The sequence below is a fragment of the Rhipicephalus sanguineus genome, chromosome 4 (assembly GCF_013339695.2).
Source record: "Rhipicephalus sanguineus isolate Rsan-2018 chromosome 4, BIME_Rsan_1.4, whole genome shotgun sequence".
Lineage (NCBI taxonomy): Eukaryota > Metazoa > Arthropoda > Arachnida > Ixodida > Ixodidae > Rhipicephalus > Rhipicephalus sanguineus.
Genome location: NC_051179.1, coordinates 155364849 through 155384527, shown reverse-complemented (window position 1 = coordinate 155384527; position 19679 = coordinate 155364849). Strand labels below are relative to the sequence as shown.

Genomic DNA, 19679 nt, shown 5'->3' with positions numbered 1-19679 from the left:
CGTTGCTGTATGAAGTGCTTCGCCGGAATTTGCTGTTATTTCTACTGAAACACTAAGATGGCTAACAGTTTGGAGCGAACATATCAAGTTACTTTCTTCTTCTTTCTTGACCACCGCGGTGTTCTAGTCGTTATGGTGCTGGACTACTGACCCGAAGGCCGCGGGATTGAATCCCAGCCCCGGAGGCCGCATGCTGTGTGGTTTGGGATGCAAAACTCCAACAATGATTATTATTATAAAGTTCCTTTTGCTGATAGTCTATTTGACATACCATGGGTGGTGCTGATAGGGGATTTAACGCATTTCAAAGCAATATCCAGGAAGAAAAACTACACAAATGTTCCGACCAACTTAGCGTTTAAAAAAAAACAGTTACAGACATTGGGTAAACAGCTGAAGAGCTCCATCAGCAGTCACCATAGTAATATATTAGGACAATCCGTTATTCCAGCTTTACCCGATGAGGTATGCATTAGTGAGTGCTGCTATGCAAAAATAATTTATCAGTAAATCCAGGGAGCTGAGATTGCGAGAATTTATCGAGCACATATATTTGTCTAAAACTGAATGTCTAAAACTGAAGCAGCTCTCTGATGGGCTTTCTACTGAGAGTCGGGCAGTCAGAAAAGAGGCTAAAATTTGTCATGTTACATCGGAGTAAAAAAACAAAAGTAAGAGACAAGAAACTTAAAGCAAAAGCGTGTCTCTTTCTATCTTTCAGCTGCAGGTGGCCTTTCTCAAGTTCGAGCATTGTATCAAAGTGTATTCAACTGTCGCCGTATTGTTCCACCAGTAATAGTAAGTTTATGCAGGACCATACGTATGGGTTGTCCCTATTACTTGCAGTGCCAGCATCATACGCTATAGGATCATCAAATCATTCGCACAATAAATTAAGCAATGCACATTATATTGCGGCCCCTACGGGCAATCACATGTTACCATCCTTCTCAGCATTGCTTTCCCCCCTTAACTCGTGGAACGCGCAGCTTGCTGGCGACGGCAGCACTTATATGGTTTATGCTAGGTGAAGTCCCACTAAAGGGGTTATACAGGGACATAGGTGCTGCACATACCTCTGCGTAGCCCACACAATGAATTCCCACAGCGCGGCTTCGCGCTGCCGACGCAGATCGCGGAGTTGGCGTTAAGAAAAGGCGTAGCCGCGTGGCTGAGTTTTGCTTCGCCAGGTTGCACTACGGTTCCAGTCCTTCCAATTTTATTGTCCGGTATGCCAATTATTTGCAAACGCGAATCAATATGCGGGCAAAAAAACTATCTGAGAACGATCGCCGATGCGTGTAAACACGGGCAATGTGGTGGTGTCTTCGCGCGTGAGGTTGCGGCCGCTGACGCGTATATCCTGGCGTTGAACGGATAGCGGTATTCCGATGCTCGCTAGTCGCGCCGATTAGCTGGATTGTACAAGAATGCTCTAGCTGAATTGACTTTGCTCACCAGGTGCCTTACATAATTGTAGCAGCATTACATATCACATTTCGCTAGATTGATAGCCCACAACGCAGCCAGGGCAAAGATAAACATAGTCGCGCAGCACACTCTAACAAAGGTAGACGCTAGCTCCAGCGGAGGTCCCCAAGTTGGGTAGTAAACTGTGATTAGTAGGTTTTTCCTTTGTGTTACCGCTAATTTAAAACAGAAGAAATTATAAAGTGCTTCAACTATTGAGGACATCTTTTGTTCACAACTAGGCTTGAGAAATGGTCAGTGACGTAAATTTGACACATCTAACCAGATCAGTCACCGGTGCTACGTATATCAGAATAATCCTTCGGATAAAGAAAGTGGTTGGTTGAAAAAAAACATGGTTGATACCTCCGTCATAGGAATCGGTATAACACGAAAGTGGAGTGTCTTCACAGAAGTAGTTTATTGTTTATTGTACGTTGATATATGAGAGCTTGCACAATGTCACTTGGTGTTTGACAGCTATAGGCTTGCAAAGCAACGTCGAGCGGCTCCACTGTTCTTATACAAACGGGTGGCATCCACGGCCACAACACTGCCGCCCCAGCTTCCGCGAACGCGCAGAACTCTCAATTACACGTGTGGTGCGTCACAATGTAACTATTGATGACTAGCAGTGCTCTGGGTCAAATGAAGAGCGCATGCGCGCATGTGTCCTTGCCGCCGCCGCTGGCAAATCAGGCGAAAAACCGCCTTCGCGGGCAGCGTCTGCCCCCACTAACACATAGCTCCGCCGCGCGAGCGTCGCGCCGAAACTTGAGCTTGGGTTCCCTATAGCGCCGTTTGGCGCGGATGCACCAACGTTGACGCCTGATGGCTCACCTTCGTCCCTACGACTAACGTCCATGATCATCATTGAACCGCAATAGCAGCTGAAGTAGTTAATACTCATCTGGACACATGGACACAGCTTATGGTGAATCCCGCGCGAAGATCGCATCAACAAGCACATTGTCAAATGGTCGTCATTTGAGGAGAGAAACGCCAAGGTGTACACTTCGCAGTAAGGGCGCGTTCACACTGAGACATTCGGCGGCGAGAGCACGCGGAATCCGCTTCGGCGGCAGCGAGATCCGCCGGAAAATCCCTTTCCGCGCCGATCGGTCCTGGACCGATGTTTGCGGCAGCTGCCGCCGGATTCCCTCACCGCGAACCAATCGGAGCGCGAGTGGAACATTAAAAAAATGGCCGCGTGCTTGTGATATTGCAGTCGCCGAAGCCCACAGCAACAGCGAAGTCTTTCGTAATCATCCTGTAGCTCTCGACAACTGCCAAGTGTTGTCGCGATTAGCATCTTTGCAATACACCATCGCGATCTCGCAAAACGGCTAGCATTATCTCGGCTCAACCAAGCTTCTCACGTCTTGCAAATCAGGACGAACCAACCACAACTGCTTGCGTCGTTTCTTGTTCGGCGAACGCATGTTTCTTCTCTTCAGACATCGCCAGAAAGTTGCTTTCCAGCAGGCGCAGCAGTTCGACGACCCGGCTCCTGTTTATGCGCTTCGCCATAACGAAACGCGTGCACAACGCAGGGCGCGTCGATGCCAGCGTTCTTTTGCGTGAAGGGACGATGACAACTAGGCGCCCTAGTTTCGGCGGTGCGGTTGCTAAGTGGTGTGAACAATGTTGAATTTCGGCGGCGCTCAAATTCCGGTCGCTGTGGCAGGCGGATTCCCCAGTGTGAATCAGCCATAATAGAGAATCCTACGCCTCTGCACATGTATACACAGCCGCACAGCGCTTCGGAAACGCAAGAGGCAAAGTTCGTAGCTCGAGCCGTGAACGCTCCAAGGTCTTCCGCTTGCCGCTGGCGTCTCTCTATCTTCATCAAAGCACTCACTTGCGCGTCATTCGTTGGTCGACGTCGTTGCCTTTCTTCGGCGCTCACAGCAGCAGTTTTATTAGTACGTGCTGTCACACACGAAGCAGTAAGCAGCGGAGAAACACCGTCGGTGCACGTGGAAGCTTCACTACTCTGGAGACGACGCGTCACACTTGAAGACAACACGAAAGGCGAAAGACGTAGCACGGGCAATTGTACACAAGAATACAAGAACGTATGTACGCAAGCCGTTAGGGGTGCCCGGCACTAAAAATCTCAATGTTGCCTCAAAACCCTCCGCTGCGCTGAACCCACTGAACCACACTCTGTCGGCGCTGGTTAGTTTCATGATGCAGTACTTCACTGCTCCCAGACAGCTACACCGCCATCGCTAGCGAAGAGCGCTGTGAATAGGAGAAGGTATAAGAGATATAATGGATATGGGCCGGGCACGTAGCACGTCGGCTGGATAACCGGTGGTCATTAAGGGTAACTGACTGGATTCCAAGAGATGGCAAACGCCTGAGTGGGAGACAGAAAATTAGGTGGGTAGATGAGATTAAGAAGTTTGTAACTATAACGTGGCAGCAGAATAAAGCACAGGACCGGGTTGATTGGCGGAACATGGGAGAGGCCTTTGCCCTGCAGTGGGCGTAGACAGGCTGATGATGATGATAAGAGATATAGGGCGCTTTTGTGAAACATCGCATATGTACTCCGGTAGCGCACTGGGTTGAGCGCCCGGGACCTATCGCTGTGGAGCGTGAGTTGGTGGGTTCGACTCCCAGGGTGTCTGTGTGAAAGGAAATTTTCCGTCTTTTTTGTCATCTTTATGTGCATTTTGCCTACGCCATTTCTCTGACGGAAATGACGTCAGGGTAGTCTTGGCGGACCCCGCCAGAAAATATTTTTGTGTTAAAATCATTTGGATGAGCCGGCACAATCTCTAGCAATTCACAGGGTTTTACGGTCTGGTGGTTGATTAAATACCCTACTGGGACAGCGTAAATTGGCCCCGCCCTTGTTTGTGAGGGTATGCTCAACCGGCTTAATGCGTTTGTATAAATTGTCAAAATCGTTTGGGGGTCCGTTTAAATATGCGTTACTTTCTCTCAATAGAGTATGTGACATAACGTGGGAATTTATGTTGCCGGCCGTAAAACGTTTTTTTTAATAACGATAAACAATGTTTATTTTCTTTTTCTTACTGATGACTGCAACAACTTATATTATTGCTTTTCACCTACTTTTTTAAAACCTCCCGAACGCCTCCGCAACCGCTGACACACCCAATATGATGACCAATGATATGAAAACAAAAGTTTTCCTTTTGTGTACCTTTCTTTACATTGCGAGCTATTATCGCGCTGATTTGGCCTGATCAAAACTTGTGGTTTGAAAAGATTCTCGAGCGCGAAAATGCAATTTTGAAAACTGTGCAATAAAAGTAACATACAAACAACGGCGCTTCCAAGAGCTAAGCCCAAGTAATTAAACAATGTAACTGCCAGACTAATCTTACACAAAGTTTGTTCATTCATTCGTCTTCCCTCGATCCGTTGCTACAACACAACGCCCGTGACATTGAGCTACTGAGTTTGATATCTTGTGTATTCGATAGCGGCTTGCTGCTCACATATCAAATAATGAAATTAATCGGAAATACAGAAATCATGCGGATCAAATTCATAAAAGCTCCCGTGTCTTGGATGGGTGGATGGTTGGATGTTGGAAGCATCGCCTTTTATCTGGGGGCAACGGCTATTTCCACAAAGCTATTTATTAGCATTCCGTGTACTCTGTAGGTTGTACCAAGCAGCTTTCAATCTTGATGCACGTTACCCCCGCCTCGGAGCTGATCAATTACTCGGGTATACAACTGCACGGTATGCAGGATAATGAAATCACGCTTTTGGCACGCTAAACGCCAGAAATAAGCTCTAGGTCTTTTTTCCCATGCATGCCGTTGACACCGCTATGCTGTACATAGCCATCGTGGTAGCTGTTCTTCTCTTTATCCTTTTAGCCAGACCTCAGTACTCGTGCAATGAATTGTACCGATCAAGTATAAATTATATATGTCTAATACCGGCCAGAATTTAGACAGCTTAAACGCATCTGGAAGACGGCGATACGGTTATGAAACTCACGGAAGGTAACAAGATGCCTGTGGTTTGGCTTTGCCGTCCTAAATCATTGTAAAGAAACAACTAGCTCGCGCCTTTTGCTCAAGGAAGTAGATTCAATAAAATATTCGTAAGCGCGTGCCTTGCAATGCTTGCATGATGTAATTATTCGTAAATACAACTTTGCAGGGTGTTTCGACCAATCTTTGCAGTTTTTCTCCCACGGCTGAAGGAAAAAAATATGTTACTCTTCGCCATTTACTTTCAAAAGATGATGCACTATAACATTCGCTTGCGTGCACTATGATACCATTCGGGATGCCATCTTTATGTGGACGTTAGGAAACACCACGTTCTAATGAAATAATTTCTAGTGACACCAGCCCTGTGTGCGGATAATCACGGCTAATACTGTCTAAAAATAACGAATGCGGAGCCTGCCTATTGCTGATTCTTTCTGCAACACTGCAGCGATATTGCGGTAACTCCAAGGTTGCATTGTAGTTATGTGCTATACCGTGTATCGATACTATAGTGTTAACCACCATGTCGCGTTGTCTAACCCATCATGGTCTAGCATTTAAAGAAGCTGCAAATATATTATTTTACGTTTGCTTGATCTTAAAGTATTGTGTGATTTACAGCGGTTAAGTGAGCACCTTTTTTTATTCCCGTGCTTAAACACTACAGAATGGCTATTACAATCGCGTGCCTAAAGATCAATTGCTTCCTATAAAGAGGCATCCTTCAAAAAAAGAACAACGACTATTACTTCATGAGGGCAGCTACAATTATTTACCTCTGGTTATGCACCTCGTTGCATACGTCTATCTCGCATAGTTGGTAGAGCTAGTCGTGGAACTGTACTTGCCCTTTTGACAATCCGAAATGGCACCAGTAGCCAAGTTTTTAACACGAAAGTGTTTTAGGCCGGGGTCCACCAAGCCTTTCATGACGTATTTCCGTCACGGAAATACGTCAGCAAAATGAACGCCATCAGATGGCAAAGAAAAAAAAACTAAGAAAATGTTCTGTTGACAGGAGTCGAACTCTTGACCTCTCGATCCGCGACAATGGCTGGCGGGCGTTTAGCCCACTAACTACCACCCAAACACATAACGGGGGCTACATGAACGCGCCTTTTATCTTGCACACTTCCCTCTCGCAGTGCTCTTGGATCGATCGAAGGATGGATGGGTGCTATAGGCATCCCGTTTACAACGGTGCGGAGACATGTGTGTCACCAGGCTCGGAAAAAAAAACAAAAAAAAAACGCGCCGTTCCTACGACCGTCTCATTCGGCGCGTTTCCAATAGAAGTGTAATTTCGTCAACGCTTTAACACACTGCGAGGTCGTGGCTTTAGCACAAGCCTCGCTCATAGCATCCATCCATAACGAAAAACAGGTCTCAGGCGCTCGCATAGCTGGCGCAACGCGTGCGCGCTCGCCATGTGAAAATTAACGGCCGGGCTACATCGAAGACACGACGCGCGCAGCGTTTCTCTTCGCGTTTAAGGATGCTTTGAAGGAGTACATATAGAGTATCAGTGTTTATTATGCGCTTGTTGATGTCATCTTTGCGCGGAATTCACTATATGCGGTGTCAACGAATATGTTAAAAATTTGGCAGATCCCACTTACCGTGGAAATCGATGTTATGCGAAGCATGCGCGAGATGGTGACGGTGGCATAATATTTGATGCTGAGCGAAACGTTGCGGTGTGACGCTAGAGAGATGTGGAAGTGGTATAAACACACTTATATGCTGAAGAGTCGCATATGTTTTATATAACCAGTTGTTTACGGTTGCATAACGATGCCAAAAACAACATGGGTGTTACCATCACCAGACGCGGTAAGCTGATGTGTAGTAGTTATATTCTTCAATACTGGATAGCGCGAATCCGAACAGCACAAAGAAGAAACACAAATGCACAGTACAGGCGTTACTCGCAACTAAGGTTCATTAAGCAAAGTTCCCCTGGATGTACACACAGCCGAGTGGCACACGCAGGCGCACTGCACGTACGGTAGAATCAGAGCTGCAGTTGTTACAGTTGCGTTACAGTTGTTATGCGTATACTTATCTGTTATGATGGGAACGCACGCACGTTTCACGAAACCGTGTGTATGTGTAGAAGAGGTTCTTGACAGTTCTTGAACAACGTCCTTATCACCGTGATCAGTGAGCACCAGCAGCTGGACCGGACTTGTTAATCGGATCCGTTCGTGATCGCGGCTACGAGGGGTCTAAGTGTAGGGAAGTGCGAGGTATAGGACAGCTGGTAGAAATCCTGGATACCTCTTACCATGAAATGATCTATGACGCCTCCTGTTATGCAGGTCGCAGCGAGGTCTTTTGATGCCCTGTCCACATCCAAGCCGTCTTTCACGCAGTATAAGGACCAGGCCTTGTTCGGTCTTGATAAGTCAATGTTGAAGCCACCGGTAATGATGAGAGGCCTGGTTCTCTCGGCAGATATATTGTAGGAAGGATTGACCCCGGTTCTTGCGTAATCGACGTAGTCCACAACGTGAACGAGTGCATTGTAGTTGAGCGTCTTCAAGGGTTGTTCTGTCTTCAGCTTCCTCACTTGCCTTGTGTCCGCCACGGTGGTGTAGCGGTTACGGTGCTCGGCTGCTGACCCAAAGGTCAGGGGTTCGATCCCGGCCGCGGCGGTGGCATTGCGATGAATGCAAAATGCTAGATGCCTGTGTACTGTGCGATCTCGGTGCACATTAAAGAATACCAGACGGTCAAAATTGAAGCCATAACAATTATTATTATTATCACTTTCCTTGCGTGTCAATGTGTATGTTCGCGGTTACTGTGTTGGTTGAGACTTTGTATCACCTGTGGCACATACCCGCATAACTTGAACACTGGTATGCGGGTATGTGCCACACGTGACTGGGAGAAAGGGTTTCATGAGGTACGCGACAGGCATTTTGCGTTATTCATGTCATGACCAGTGAATCGTGTTCACCATACACTGATCCCCTGCTATGCCAATTTTGGTATGTTAGAAGTTATAGGGACTACCAGGAGAGTGCCCAGACGTAGGCGGCTAGATAGATAGATAGATAGATAGATAGATAGATATATAGATACGTAGATAGAAACGCCCAAAGTGCCTGAGGTTCGCTAAGAAATGCTTCGCATTTAATAAGTTAAGCTACCGCAATGGTTAAATGATGATCATGGGCGATAGTCGTCGGTGCGGAGATGTGCCACTAGGCGTCAAAATGAGTGCGGCCACATCAAGCGGTGCTATATCTGCCTAACAACAACAGACATTGTACGAGCTCTCATACACCAATGCACTATAAATAATTAACTACTTCTGCGACGACATGTTTCACTCTCGTGTTATAACCGATTCCTATGACAGAGGGATCAGCCGTCGTCTTTTTCTTCTTTTAATTTACCTAAGCATGAATGTCCGCTGCTATGTCTCGCTTAAGTTAAAGCCACGTAATACAGCGGTCTCTCTCACCCATACCGCCGCAATAAACGCGCAAGCAGTCAGTGATTACGCAAAGCGACCATCTGAGCTCATTAGCGGAAGGAGAACCGTGCTGCGTTCGCAGTGCACCATGTGTAATGGGGTAAACTTCGTGAATACACGGTGGCCACACTCTTCAGCCAGCGTGGTTTCATCTGTTTGAAAAACACACTAAACATTTACAATGATTACATTCAACCTCCTTACTTGAGCGTATGCTGCAATATTTGTAGGATCTAAATTATTCGATAAACATCTCATCCCTTGCTCAAGCAAATGATGAGCGCGGTGGTGCACAGTTCAGCTGCAGTGTTGCTATATGAGTATAAGTATTGCAGGTCTTTGTTTAAAAAAACATTTACTCAAAAATTTCAAAATAACACTTATAATGGTAGTTCATATAATAGTGGTGGTTAAAACATACGTGTAGACTTTGTTTCTTTCGCTTCCGAATGACCAGCAAAAACTGATAGCGGATTAGCTCGTTCTAAGCAATTCGCACATATGTATCTTGTTGTATGCTTCCATATTGCTAGCGAACACGCACAAAGGACGACATAGAAAGAGACGTCCTTTGTGCGTGTTCGCTAGCAATATGGAAGCATGCAATCAATAGCAACTAGCCCAGCTTAATGCATTAACGAGGTGTCTTGTGCACTTAGCACAACCTGCGAACGCCATAACTGTAATAATGTGAAACGCATGTAACTATCGAGGTCAACTCATCTAGATATTCCTTTTTTACTCTCAGCCATGAATGAGATCCCCTCATCAGCGCTGTCCTCTTACCATTTACAGACTACCATTTATTCTCCATGTACATTTCCGTGTGTTCTGCCCCTGGGCGATGGAGTCGGGAAAGATATACTTATGTTGGAGCGTGACGGAACGCCTTGCAAGGTGAGTTAAATGCTGTTCACTGATTCCGTGCACATGTTGGACAGCGACGTGCCGGGCTGTCCTGTTTGGCTCTATTGCTGGCGGTGAGTGGGAGGACAAGGAGTGATGGGGGTTGAATGGAGCGCGGCTCTCAGAGTCATCTCTGCAGTGGGATAGCTACCCTCTGAATACACGGCGTGGCATATGGCGGATAAAAGCTTCCTTGTATCAGCTTTTCCATACTTACGTAATGGCACTCCATTCCATCTCTTTTGACGTGCGCATTGCTCTTACACGTGAAGGCACACATTGCTCTTACACGCGCTACGTGTGCAGACGATGCTCGGAATAGAAGTGCAAATACATGTGGGTATGTGTTCGCTTTTTGTATACTGAGAAGGTCATGCGCTTACCTTGTCATCCCAATAAAATGTTCACAAAAGGGAGCGTCCCGTCTTCCTCTGGTTCCACCGTGAACTGTATCGCCTGGTCGACGGAGTTTAGATGGGCTGGGAAAAATCCACTGCTTACCTCTTCAGGATGCAGAGGCAATCATCTACATACCTCCGAAATACTCTCGGTCTGTCATTAAACAAACGCCCTGCCGTCTCTTCCATGCGCTCCAGTTGGCGGCTAGAAGCTGTAACGGAGTTTACCATACCCAGTTCAATTATGCTGGCTTGTTCTGGAATCACCCGTCGCAGCTGAAGTACGCCACCTTGAGGCAGTGCTCCAGTAAGCGGCACAGTTCATCAATGTTCAGGCTAGTCGCATCGACCAGGAGTTACTATTACCTCGTCCAGCAGTCTTTATTCAAGGCGGCTCATGCTCCGGACACCGCAAGCGTGGTGGCACCCTTCTGAACAAGGACATGACGTCGAACGATATTCTGCACTCATTGCTGCTCACTGTCACTTCTCAATTGGCCCTGTCACTGGCACATGACTCTAGCCGCGAGCGAATTCAGAGTCCTGTGCAGATAGTTAGACAGCGGATGAAGTGGAAAGGATGCGAAATTCACTATTGGAGGGAGCGGGACGTGAGCCTTCCGGATCTTGGGAAGCCCGCAAAATTCCTGTGCAGAGCCGATCTTACATATTGGTCTTTACGTGCGGGTACTTTTCGAAGATGCCTCACAGAAGCTTGCTTAGTTCCCTCCGAAGTCTTGGCGTGTGGTCTTTCCTGAGTTTGTCGTGGGCCGCGCTGTAAAACACGTCACGGATCGTTCTTTTTTTTTTGTTGTACGTTTCCCTGTCGCGTAGAACAGTTACATTTCCCTTGTCGACGGGGAGGACAACAATCCTCCAATCTTTTGGATCACTCGAATTGCAATAGCCTCCTCTCTCGACAGGTTGTATCGACCGCGGTTGCCTGTTTTTGATAGGATGCCGAGGCTCCTGCGACGGACATTCCATTGAATGCCGCCATAAACAGTGGAATCTCGTTCACACATTTTTCACGGGAACCAGATTAGAAAATGTATTATGCGAAAATTGTATAAACCGAAAAGGTTAAAGAAAGGAGGAAAATTTGTATATGACGTCAGCAACGCAGTTTGATTCATCAGCGTTGAAGCACCTGGTCAGTTTGTGCTGCACTTCTTTATGCGGCGAAAAGGTCGCCTGGCAGGAATCTTTTAGCCGCCAAACCGAGGCTGCTGCGGCGTCAGCCGCTCTGCAACGTGCCGATCATGGCTTCTTTGAACGCGGTTCGTGCTGTTATACTGAAGAATAAACGCAGCATTTCAGGATGTCCCGGACAAAGTCCACTTTCCCTGTCGTATATTCTAAACGTGCGCAAAAATGTCATCGTATTAAACGCATGAAAACTTATTTTCAAGAGACGTTCGCCGGGAACTTAAAAAAAAAGAATCGAATTATGCCGAGAAACGTATTATGCACAATCGTGTCAGCGAGATTCCGCTATATTCACATTATGCTTATTCTGCATCTAAAACAGTTTTAGGCAGCGGGGAACGTGTCATGGTCACATTGAAATTGTGGCCCTTCGCCAGCACCCCGTGCTTCGACGGATAAAGTTGCCTGCACAAGAGATTGGCGAAAACAAATTCTTGTTATCAGTGCTGCGACGCCTGTTTTATCCTCCATGAAGGGTCACCAGCTTACGTTCGTCCCCGCTTACTGTTTTTGAGCTCAGGTTTCTTCACACATTTCGTGCGATGGCGGCCGCCCCCCCCCCCTCGACAGTCCGACGGAGGCACTGCGGCATCCATTTGACAAGTGCTGGAGTTGAATTTTTTTACCGTAGTACTTTGTGCGGAGAAATCGTACTCTGCAACTTTCCGAATAATGATTTAATCGCGAATGTTTGGCTGACGGCGTGCCAGCAGAACCGAAGAAAACAAGCATCGTCGTAGTGCTGAATGCAACACACTGAGACACTGAACACCACGGGCGACGTCTCCTGAAACCACGGGCCACGCCTCCTGAAACCACGGGTCACCACCCTCTTCAACAGAGTGTTAGCACAGCATACCGTATCACGAGGCACCTGAGTGTGAAGCTACCTGCTCTGCTCATGAATTAGTAATGGTTCACCTTGGTCTGTTTTGATTGTCACTCAATTTTCATTATTTTAGTTGTGCATCACAAGTCTACCGTAATTGCAAAGACGCATGTATTTCGCCTGCTTTATTAGGCAAGTGGTATTGAAAATAAAATATAGCATTGTCGTACCTGAGGTTCTGAATCCAGTGAGTCAAATATCGTTACTTATATTGAGCTCGCATTTCTTTAGGCCTTTACATCCCGATTTATTTTTTAGAAATCGTTCCCAAAATAATTTCTTTTAATGCTTGATTGTATTGACACGTTGAATGAATGCCCGAAATACATTTGGAATAATATATGTATTTGTATAGCATTCATGAGCATTTGTTCAGTTCTAGAGACAGTTGGCTTCACTACACTGTGATCATCGCAAACACCTCTCTTAACGCTTAGTCTATAGCATATATATACGCGGTGTCCCAGCTATCTTTAGCCAAGGGTTAAAAATACAATATTAGAGGCAGGCGAGTGAAATCACATGCACATTACTGACAGTCACCTTGCGCACTACAGACAAGGTTTTGTTTGATAATTAATTAATTTGTTAATTAGGGTTATTCAATTAAGTTGCTAAATATTGACTGTAGGCAAGAAATGCGGCTTGCAAAGTTCGGGAGCGTCTTCAGAAACCCCAATTCCATTATTTGCAATAAAGAAAGTCTCACGTACACCATTTTTCCAAGCTGCAAAGAAAGCCCGCGAAATACGAAAAGAACCACGTGACTAGCGCATTCACCCGCCGAGATAATGCTGCCCTTAGCCGTGGTTTGAGAGAACGAAATCAGCTGCGGCCGCGACTCGGCGGCGCCGTTGCAGCGTTAGGCCGATAAGTTGACGGTGGTTTCTTGGCCCGCGCTCGCTACAACTTGCACCGTCACGCGCGCCAACTGGCTGACAATTATTGCGTTCACAACTGGCAATTATTGCGTTCTGCGAATTCTACTAGTAACTCTCTTTCTGGCGTTTCTAGGTGCTCTCCAGCCTGCCTCTTGCTATATATATATATATATATATATATATATACACATATTGTGACGACAAAGAACGACACTGGGGTCCGGGCGCGCGGGGAGCTGATCGAGCCAGAGGAAGAAGAGGGCAGAGAATAGAACAGCTTGGCCCAGGAACGGGTGTTGTCTCTGTCTTTCTTCATTACAATGGCGCAGCCTACAACACAAGCCGAACCTTGCAGCTGAAGCCACCTGTCATCGCGCGTCGTCGGCAGCGCGGGTCTCTCCATCCTAGGAACGCCGTCCACGCTTCCTCGGTCGTGGACACCATGGCCCGACCGCTGCTGCAGCTACCTAGCCAACCATCCGAGGACGGCGTCCAGGCCTCGTCGGTGGCTCACGGGCACGCTCACCTCGGCGCTGCGAAGACAGTGCATTACGTACCATTTCTAGGGAATGCCTTTCACGGTTCCCGTGGCGACAACCTGTCGCTCAGGACTTCCTCGGCACCTGAGCTGCTGAGGGTTGCTGACCAAGTGCCCGCTGGCAAGGATCCCGCCGCAGTGGGGGGGGAGACGCTACGAGCGCGCGTAGCGAACGGATGCGAGGCACATCGGCTCTGTCGATTTTCGACTGGAGCCACGGACCTTTCTACCGGACCCCAGAAATTTTGTGTCCCCTGGACCCAGCGAGTCACCCGGACCACGGAGACATCTAATTTGTCAAGGTGGGCCGATTTATCAACAAATTAGAGCGACTTTTCCGCCTCGCATCGCGGCGCCAACGCCGAGTCCAGCGGCTCAGCTAGCGTCCGGCATCGGGGAAGTCGACGCTCCTGCCAAAATGGACGCTTCTTCAGCTCAGCGCGCTACGACCACGAGGAAATGGCATGGTCGACCGTTTCGCCTACCGGGAACCAAGATTTGACACCAGCGGAGCCCATCCGCAATGAAAATCTGTTCCGTCTTGTGAAGAGACGCTCCCAGCGACGAAAGGCCAAGCTCACGGCGGCCACCGCCCAAGCCGCTCCCGGCAAGCAGCTATCCAAGCCACAAGCTCCTACCTCGCGCAAGGAAAAGGGGCAAGCCAAACTAGCATGGAGGCCGAAACCTCTTCAGAAATTCCACCAGGACGACATTGTAGTTGTCCTAAAGCCCCGGACCGCCCTGGCACTCGGAGCCGCGTTCCAACCTGGTGAGCTCGGCCTGTCCTTGCGCACTTACATTGGTGCGCAGTTGGCTGCAGACCTTAGCTTTGTCATCTCCCGTGAGCAGAACCTTATTGTCGCACGTACCAAGAACGCCTACGTGGCTGACCGCCTTCTTTGGGACTTCGTCATCAACGCGGCGCAAGGGGATGTGTCCTTCCGCGGCCATCTCGAGCAATTTGACGATGATGTCAGCAATGGCGTCGTCTCCATAGCTAATCATGAGACCGATGAAACCCTGAAGGATAGCATTCAATGGAGGCAGGGCGCTATCCTCGATATTCGCAAGTTTGGGACGTCCAACAAGGTCCGACTCACCTTCGCCGGGAATGTCAAGCCACGGACTGTCCACTATAATTCCGAGGTCATCACTGTCCGGCGCTACCTCCGTACCATTCCGGCCTGCGGCGTGTGTGGCACCGTGGGACACAGGACGGACACGTGCCCCAATCCAAACCAAGATCGTTGTGGTCTGTGTGGACAACACGCGCCATTTGTCGAGGGGGTGCGAGCCCCTCACGAGTGTAACGCGAAATGTGAAGTTTGTGGTGGTGGCCGCGCCACGAACTCAAAGGACTGTGCGGCGAAATACCGCACGGCCGCCAAGTCGGCCAGCCCAAAGGGCGGCAAAAACAACCCGGCGTGGAAGTCAGCGACACGTCGGCCGGCACACAGCTCTGGTAGTGGCGAGGACTCACCACGACACAGTGATGTCAACTCGACGTCGGTGCCACCCAGTGAGCGCGCCGAGAAGGGAGGAGCAGCACCACCGCCCCCACACGGCGGCCATGGGAATCAGAGCCGCTCCCAGCAGCAACAACCCAAGAAGCAAGGTGCGGTTGACGCCTGGGCAACTATCGTCAAAAATGGCAAAAAGGTGAGCGGCGCGAATAGGGTTGCCTCCTCCTCCCCCTCTTCTCCCCCCTGCCCTTCCCACTCATCTTGAATACAACAATCCGAACCAAACCATTAGCACAACCCATATCACACGCCCGGCTCCCAGACTGGTCCAAATTTAGGCTAAATTATAACACCGCAGCATCAATACTCGAGCGAGGCTACGACACGTGGTCCCAAGAATTAGTTAGTAACCTTCGCTCCACTGAAACCAAAATTCAGCTTTCAGAGGCGGTCTCGGACGTGGAGAACCACCTCCTCGACCTCTGGGAAGCGCGGCATTGCCTTGTTCGCCGATGGCGCCGACAAACGCATAACCGAAAACTTAAAGCTCGAATCACCGAGCTCACCCAGAAGGCGGCCGAGTATGCGGCCCAACTCGCGGACGCCAACTGGGTGACTAGATGCAACATGTCAGCGCGCCAAATGTCCGTCAAGAATACTTGGAGGCTATTTCGTGCACTCATAGACCCAACGCAAACCCGCACCGAAAATCAGAAGCCCCTACAAAGGGCAATCCATAGCTTTCAGGGCAATAAAACTCAGCTGGCGCACAAATTACGGGACCAATACCTGTGCTCCACACAGGACCCCCGCGGATCGGTGTACTCCTATGCAGGTTCGGAGAACGTTGCGCTGGATCGACCTTTCCAGCTTTTCGAACTGCGGAAGGCCCTGTCTAAAATGAAACGTGGCACCGCTCCGGGTCGGGAAAAATTACTGTGAAAATGTTAGCTAACCTTTCCGATCCGGCATATGAATCACTATTAGCTTACATCAACTCAATTTGGTCAGGGGAAGTGCCACACCCCATAGAATGGAAGACCGCCCTGCGGCCGTATAATGAACCGCTGTTCCGTGTTCCGTATTCCGTTTTGGCCGCCATTAGCGCCCCGTGATTGGTCGTTTCAGCTGTCACTCAAGTGACGTGTCGGAAGCCCAAATTTTGGTGACGTCAAAATGACGAGTACGCGCTCATTATGCTAAAATATACGGAATCGGTTCCGTCCAAGCGCGGAACAATCTGCGAGTGGCCCCGTTTCGACGGAATAGCAAACATGGCGGTGCCGGCGAGCTTTTTCGTGTTGTTGGCGGCGATCGCTCGGCGGCTCGGCAGCACCGTGGGCGCCGTGAGCGCCCGACGACGCGTTCGACATGCCAGTCGATGAAAGAGTTCGCCGTCACTTTCGCCCGAAGAAAGGAAGGTGCGGCGGTTGTGCGACTAAGTGGCCGAGGAAGGCGCGCGACGGCGCGACCGGCTTCGCTGTCGGTGCAGCCTGTGGGTGTTGTGCGGGTTTTTCGCGAGTGGCAGCTTTCAAGCCTCGTTTGGAAGCGAGGATACATGCAAGCTGCGGTGAGCAGACTGTGTGCGATGTTGTGGCGGAGGTAATCGTGCACGCCGGGATCCGCAACAAGTGGGTTCACTTCCCGTGGACGCCGGATGAAAAGGCGGCCTTGAATGTTTCCTACGGCTGCCGGCGTCATGGGATGCGTGGACGGCAGCGACGCAGCGTTGCCGTCATCATTGCACCGAAGGGTGACCATCACAAGGCGGCATTTTATCCCCGCAAAGGACATTATGCCCACATCGTCATGCTAGTAAGTATCGGTCTTCCCATCCTTTCGAGCGCATGTCCGCGTAGCGAAATGTGGCTCACGGTGGTTCATGCTTTCGTCAGATCTGCGACGCAGACATCGGAATCCTGCCGTGAACCACTGAGTCTGGGATCAGACTACGACGCCCACGTCTGGCGGACAACGCGGCTGCGTGAGCGCATCGAAGGGGCCCGGATTGCCGCGGCCGTACCTTCTGGCTTCTAGGTGAGCAGAACAAAAAGTTGGGATATTCACAGTTTGAGCTAACAGAATATTTGCTCGCGCTATGGTTAATGCCCTGTTTGATTAGCTCCAGGTACTTGGTAACTGTGACAACTTACAGGATGTCACTCACTGCACGTGTGTCATCTTGCAGCTATCGGTTATCCGCTCCATAATATCGACAAATGACTCACATTGTCATGACAGCCCATTTGTAGTAGTCATGCTTCGCGTAGTACGGGTAAGTCAGACTGGTGAGGTGTATAGCATTAGATCATGTAGATGATGCTATCATTGCTCTCTTTGTGTGGCTCAGCCTTGTGGATCTCTTACATGGAAGCATTATTTACAACACACCACTTGTATTTGTGCAGGTGACAGAGGCTACAAACCAGGACCATGGCTCCCGACACCTCTCCGAGGCTGTCCTCTCAGAAACGGTGTTAAAAAGGCAAGTGCTACACCGCAAATGCTGCAATGCAGTCTGTAATGAAGCGTTGTGCTGGGCGTTTGAAAAGCTGCTTCCGCTGCGTTCAGCAGTGCAGTTGTACCCTCCATTAAGAATCAGAATGTGCATCTCACATTGCTGCAGCATGTGCAGTGTTGCACTTGCCTTTACATTGCAGAAGGTGACAGAAATGTTCATGATTTCAGTGAGCGATGATTCCAATAGTGAGCACGGCAGTGTTGTCAGGGATGACCCCGAACCACTGCTTAGACAAGGAAGGTCATCACGCTCCTCATGTATTCCTGGACAAGCTGTCCGCAGTGGTAATCCGCTATTTGGCTAACTGCACCACTGACAACAGCATTAGGCAAGTGTCATTTCAGTGAGAAACATGTGCCTAAGAAGTAACAATATGTGGTTTTCCGTGCCAAAACCATGATACAAGTGTGAGCCACACTGCAGTGGAGGACTGAATTTATCTTGACCACCTGTGGCTCTTTAACGTGAATCTCAGTGCAAGTACAGCAGGGATCCTGCACGTTACCCTCATGGAGATGTGTTTGCTGTCAGCAGGAACCGACCCATGCGCTGAATGAAGCTTAGCAGCACGACTTCTTACCTGCTAAGATGTTACCTAACAAGTAGAAGAAAACGTTTCGAAGTTAAATTTCCTGGTAATAATAAATCGCTGCTGGGTTTCATCATATGCTGTATGACTAGGTCTTTCGCAGAACTTGACTACACGTGACTGGGTCATTTTTATGTGGCCGTAGATAGGAACTTTTCATTTAGCAACTGTCAATATAACGCACTGTACTCGGCAGCTGAGTGCTATAGCCAATTCTCTGGAAAGCAAGGGTTTGTTATTGTTTTTGTTACTGCTGACCGTCTTCTAATCGCGAACACTGTGACCGTTATCTGCTCTATGACTGGGAGTGCACACCAAGTCTTTGTCTCCTCACTTTGTGTATAACAACACAGGGCTTGCCTTTTACTTCACGCACAACTTGCGGGCACTGTGCTTTTTTGTTGCACATCCACCACACTGTTCCTTTTGAAAAGGCCAACTGATGCTGAAACAGATCGTCTGGCATTTCAAGTACCTTTTTCTCATTCAGAAGTGTGCTCATTTGTGAATGAAGAAGTAATGTGAAAGAATATGTAAGCAGTCTCTTCAAGGCAGAACCTTGTAAAAAAAAAGAATTTATTCGTGTTCACACCAATGCAAAGATGCCACATACTTTCTGTAAATAAACGTACATTGTGAAACTAGTGTCATGTTTTTAAAGCATTACTGACATTTATTACATGCACAAGTTACAAGAAACATCGTGCTGAAGGAAGCACAGTGTGACATCGTACTGCATGGGTAATTAATGACTACTATAATGCAAATATAGATAACATCAGCATGCCTTTCTACTAATGACATATCACGTTGCTAAAAGCGTTATATGCGTTTCAAGGAGCACCTTTGTCGTCGCGTGTGGCAGGGACCAATACTGTAACCAATGTCTGCGCACCTCAAATTTTGGTTTAAGTTCGGCACATGTTGTCTCTGCTTATTGCTGCGTCCCATCATACCGCATGAAAAAAAAAAAAGAGGGACACATGAAATGTGCACAGTATACGAATCGCAAGGTACGTGGGCAATTGTGTGCACAGCTATGCATTTCGGATATATTACAGAGTAGTATAGTACCCCTCACAAGATGGTGGTTTGTCAATGTTTATAAGAAAGGACAGTTGCATAACAATGGTATTACATGAAGCAGCAAGACAAACCAATGTATACAGTGTGCAAAACACGCCTGTGCAATTGACGGGATGCTTTCCTGAATAGGCAATAGCAAAGTTTTTTCTTACAGATATAGCGTCAACATTACATAAATGTAAAATGCATGTTGCAATGTAACTGGCCTAATTTGTTTGCAAAAAAAGTATATGTTTGGTTTTCGAGGACA

At 48.3% G+C, this 19679-nt stretch overlaps 1 protein-coding gene and 1 long non-coding RNA gene across 2 annotated transcripts in view; both read left to right on the top strand.

The window, feature by feature from the left end:
- Positions 1 to 19679, top strand: part of LOC119390839 (nuclear pore complex protein DDB_G0274915) — a 100850-nt gene that overhangs the window by 33919 nt on the left and 47252 nt on the right. The gene's annotated exons all lie outside the window — the stretch shown is intronic.
- Positions 16871 to 17705, top strand: LOC125758129 (uncharacterized). Its single transcript, XR_007415890.1, has 3 exons — positions 16871 to 17048; positions 17129 to 17270; positions 17642 to 17705. It is a non-coding gene; the product is annotated as an uncharacterized LOC125758129 (long non-coding RNA).